Source organism: Semicossyphus pulcher, unplaced genomic scaffold (genome assembly GCF_022749685.1).
Source record: "Semicossyphus pulcher isolate SPU_LCO1_2020_fin unplaced genomic scaffold, fSemPul1.0.p SCAF_2, whole genome shotgun sequence".
NCBI classification, from domain to species: domain Eukaryota; kingdom Metazoa; phylum Chordata; class Actinopteri; order Labriformes; family Labridae; genus Semicossyphus; species Semicossyphus pulcher.
The window spans coordinates 12,358,077-12,363,599 of NW_027211693.1; positions in this window are offsets into that span (position 1 = coordinate 12,358,077).

The following is a 5,523-nucleotide window of genomic DNA, read 5'->3' on the forward strand; positions in this document are numbered from 1 at the left end:
TGCTATATAACTGCACTCCATTAACTGTTAACCATTATTCCATCTGCCTGCCTGAAGCCCTGCCCCTGATTCTAAATGTATTTAGTGACAGGTTAGGTGTCAGAGGTTTGAGAGAAAGTCGAAGAGTAAAGGCCAAAACCACAGAGAAAATTAGGAGATATAAAGAACCAAAAAATGACACGGCTCTCATATCAACCCATACCCAGTATAAGCAAACTCATGATGTGAAACATTGCGTGCTGTAAACGACACATTTTTGTAATGTGAATGATAAATGATGAATGTGAGACAAAGAAAATGATGAAACATGGCTCTATTTTCATCACATCACGACTGTTTTCATCAAATTGACCTCAAATTAATCAACATGCATTTTCATCACTTCTGCTTTTATCATTTAATTTGTATGACTCCCACCCCTGGAGTTTGGAGAAACAGATTGAGTGTTGTGGGAGCTGCAGGTAGATACAGCTTAGAAACCTCAAACCTCACTGACCGGCCTTTGGCATTGAACTGCTGTGTGTCTGCCCACAGCAACTTTGACCAACTGTAGAGCAGAACACATCTAACAAAAACACATACACAACATTTCCTGCTGTTCACACAATTCATTTTTCTGTTAGAAAAACATGCTTAGGCCTTTTGCATGTCTGCACTGCACAACAAGTAAAGCCACATGCAACAGCTTCACTGACACAGGCTGTGGTTGTCTGTCTCTCCCCCCTTTGACCAACCTTCAAGGCTGTTTACTCAGAGCAGAGCCGACTGCGACTGTGACAGGATGTGTAGTGAGGGAAGAGCTGCATGAGGTTTCTGCTGGCTGGTTTCAATTTGTTCATAAAAATGACAAATAATTACTTTATTGTGTTTTTAAACATGCAACCGTATAATGCACATGAATATTAGATCATATTACTTTTCATTTAACTTCAAATTCATTGACAAGATTATCGTCCATCATTGCTCAAAGTGATGCACGCAAAAACAGACTTCTGGGACGGCTTTGATTATCGGACAAACTCATCTTCAAACTCTTGTTGTCGTCAGAAAGAGCGAGGTGGGACCAGTGAAAGATTAGCACCTCCCCTCTCTGACAGCACCGCCCAGTGAAGAGTGATAACTTGCTAAATAACAGCAATCATATATCAACATTTACCTACATCTGTAAAGTCTTTTGATTCTACTAATAATAAATAACATGGTGTTGTTCCTCTTGCTGTTTAAAAAAGATAAAACAACAGTTAAGCCAAACTTCCTGAGGCTAAAACAGAGACAGAGAAAGAAAAAACTCTGTTTGTATTCACACCTCAATTTTAAACCAAACCACAACAGTGCTAAAGTTTCCGTGCAGTTTAGTGTGTGCGTGTGCGTGTGTGTGTGTGTGTGTGTGTGCGTGTGTGTGTGTGTGTGTGTGTAAGCGAGAGAGAGAAAGTTTCAGTTCTAACTTCCATGTAACAGTTGTAAGTTGTGTCCATCCTTGTGTGCATTAAACTGTGTATGTGTGTTGTGTGTTCAGGAGCTAAACAAAGCATTGTGTCAGTGAGTCTTCGATTTCACTCCAAAACACATTTAGTTATTAGAATAAGTTTCTGGTCCAACCTAGGGGTTAGGTGTCAACAATTTGACCACACGAGCACACACACAGATAAATACACATTCACTGTCACCACTGACGACAAATGGTGCATGGAAACTTTAGCATTGGGGTGGTTTGGCTTTAATGTGAGGTGTGAATACGAAGAGGCTTTTTGTCCTTGATCACACTCTGTTTAACCGTCAGGAAGTTTGATTTAACTGTTTTCTTACCTTCTTAAAATAGCAAGAGGAACAACACAATGTTATTAATTATTAGTAGAACCACAACTACTTACAGATGTAGGTAAAGGGTGCTATGTGAGGTTTTTTATCACACTTTCTGCAGTCTGCACTCTTCACTGGCCGGTGCTGTCAGAGAGGGGAGGTGCTAATCAATGTCTGGCCCCACCTCGCTCTTTTTGTCTAGAACAAGTGTTGAAAGTGTGAGTTTGTGACTTAATAAGAAAACTTTGTCTGATTATCCAGAAAAAGATTTCAATCGTTGCTAAAGTCTGCACTAATGTGCATCACTTTAAGTATTGACTGACAGACAGCTTGTCAGTGAGGCAGCATTTAAATGCAGAACAAAACATGATCTAATATTCATCTGCTATATACTGTATGATTGCATCTTTTAAACACAGCAAAGACGATCTATCTGTCCACCTGTTATGTACACTATTAAAGTAGCTGAAGTCTGGAGAGAAGGATGGTTTAACAGACCTCCCCCAACTCTGCATGCTGTGCTCTTCCTGCTGATGTGACTGACAGGCAGAGTGGGCGGGTCATAACTGATGATGAGTAGCATCTGCTTTGGTTGGCTCAGAAAACATCTAACATGGCTCTTCTGTGTCTGTAGATGGCAAATGGCTGGAGACTTTTTTTTTAACAGATCAAACCAATTAATTAATTCATATTAAAGTCAGTGGTACAGAGGTTTTAGGAGTTTTTATTAGACCTGGAAACATAGTGCTATAATGTGTATTTACCATGCAGATGGATCTTAAATGAATTAATGTTTAGAGGTCATTGGTGATGGTAACATTTTGAATTGGATATTTGTGGAAAAACTGATTGTAAACTCTATCTCAGTCGGTTTGGACCAAGCAGACAGCTCTGTGGCTGAGAAAATGAAGCCAACACTGAAGCACCAAAAAGTGCAGTTCCTCGAATGGCCACTTGAGGCTGGCTCCAAAAGCGAGTTAACCTCCATTAGGCCCTATATTTAAATACCCAGCTTTACAGCAAATTCAACATATTTACGGCCTGGCACAAAAATGTTGTTTTGCCAGTTTCTATATAACTGTAATGGGAGGGCTGGTTGCTTTGAGTGACAGGTGGGGCTGCTAGCTGTGTGCTAGGTGTCACCTCAGCTAATTAAAACACTTGGCTTAACTTCTTGACTGTGTTTGTGTTGTTGGTGTGTTTTGGGGATTTTTTCATCCAAATGTTGAACAAATAATATCTCTTACTGAGTGGTTAACTTTACTACCTGATCCCTGAGAAGTCTGTGGTCCCACCTCTTTGGTGAGTGAAATTCTAATATTGTATTAAACGTTGGCGCTAATTAGCAGCTTTGGTTTGGTCTGGCCTGTCGAGGACGGAGGACCATTGTGATGGCTGGACCAGTTATTTTAAGTTACCCGGTCGTTCACCCGCTGCCCGCTCACCACTGATGTGTGCGTTCAAGCTACAAATCCGCTACTGGATATGTTGAAATCAATCTGCTCGGTAGTTTCAAGCCTTTTCAGGACTGCATGATGTTCACTTTGCAAATATTGCTCCCATTTAGAATAAAATTGATAATAAAGCAGGGTATATTTTAAGGTTTGGCCACCTGGGATTGGTAAGTACCTACCATAGGGGCCTGTCAAGCAGGATTGAGACATAACAATGGCTACTTTCACGCTTGAACTCTTGAACTTTAGGTTTTCACATGCAGCCCACCTGGGTAATGTCACGAAATGTTGATTTTTCTGCATTTTTATTCCGTGTAAAAGGCCAAATTTGTATCCTGTCGTCCAAATGTGGTCGCTTGTGGTTACAAATAAAAAATATTAAAACGGCCAACATCCCAAACTTGAAGCTTTAAAAGGGGGGTTGACAAACCAATGGGTGACTTAACTGTTTCTACATCCTCTACAGAAGAATAATTTGTCTTTGATTACTGTAGTTATACTGTGTTTCCTCTTAGCGTCAATTATAGACACCCACCAGGAAACATGAAACAAGCTTGCTGCTTGTATTGTTTCATGTGCTCGGGCTTGAATGATTTTTTTCCACTGTGGTAATACAGTGTAATATCATCATAACAAGTGGCCAATCAAAATGCTCTGTAGTTGTTCCCTCCCACTCGATATGATTATATTTAGGACAGTCATCTTCTCGTACATGCTAATGTTAGTGCTGTCTGAAGTGGACTTACAACAAAATGCTGACTGTGTTTGTTTTACTTCTGATGCTCAGACTGAGTCGTAAGTATATGTAAAACTTTCAAATGTGTTCAAGATGTATTTTAAGTTCAGCACAGGGCATACATTTTATTTCCTGGTTGTTAATAACCAACATGTATTTCTTTATTTTCTTCAGGATGCACAGACGATCAGACCTTTGAGACAAAGACTGTTGGTGCTGGAGATGATGTGAAGCTGATGTGTCCCCGCAAGGACTCTTTGGATTCATCAAACTTATTTTGGATCAGGCTAGTTTCTGGAGCCTTGCCTGAAGTTTTGGGAGGAACATTTAGCTTTGACTCCAACGAGGTTAACGAAACTCCTCGCATCACAGCAAAACAAGAGCCTGGAACATTTGTCCTGATTATCAGTAAAACACAGCTCAGTGATTCTGGACTTTACTTTTGTTTTAAACAAACAACACTTAATATGACGCTTTTGAAAAGAACATTTCTGACAGTTACAGGTAAATAAAATACACCAGGCAGACTTTAATATTTGTTTAAATTGTACATTATTAATAGGAAAGTTTCAATGTATAAATTGTAACTAGTAAAACATGTTTATATTCTCGTTTGAATTTCTCAGGACGTGCACCTGACATCACTGCCGTCATTCAAGACGTATCCTCTGATCCAGTCCGTCCAGGAGACTCAGTGACTCTGCAGTGTTCACTCCTCTCTGACTCTGACTACAAAACATGTCCAGGAAAACACAGCGTGTTCTGGTTCAGATCCGGATCAGATGAATCTCATCCCAGTGTCATTTACACTCTTGGAAACAGAACAGATGAATGTGAGAACAGTCCTGAGGCTCGCTCTCCGCAGAAATGTGTCTACAGCTTCTCTAAGACCGTCAGCTCCTCTGATGCCGGGACTTATTACTGTGCTGTGGCCACATGTGGAGAGATACTGTTTGGAAAAGGAACAAAGCTTAACATTGAAGGTAAGTTAGAATTTCATACAAATCATTGACTATAATAAATTTAGAATCTGGTTAAATCCATTGGATTGATGCGACACAAAACTTTTTTTCTCATCAAAAACCTGCTAACTCTCAGTATTTTCTAGATTCGTCAGCAGACGACATGCAGTATTTGAAGAAGATCAATACAGTCCTGTTATCAGCTGCTTCTGCTTTAAGTCTGATTGTCATCGCCTTCCTGATTTATACCATCAAGACAAAATGTTGTAACGGTAATTAGAATTTCTCATCCATAAATCTATCAAACAGTATTCAGCAAAATATGAACTTTGGGCCTCTTAGTGTAGATTAACGTTCTCCATCTTTGGTTTGATTGTTTTAACACAGCTGCTGTTGCTCTGCCAGCAAATGCTGCAACAGCCAGTGCGGAGCAGCCAAGTCAGCAGGTAAGATCTATAAAGAAAAGATGAAACTGGAAGAGATTTTGGATCTTCCATCTCAAAACCTTTTTCTGTGTGTTTCCTCAGAGAAATGAGGACATGTTGGTTTATTCTGCACCAGCCTTTTCAAA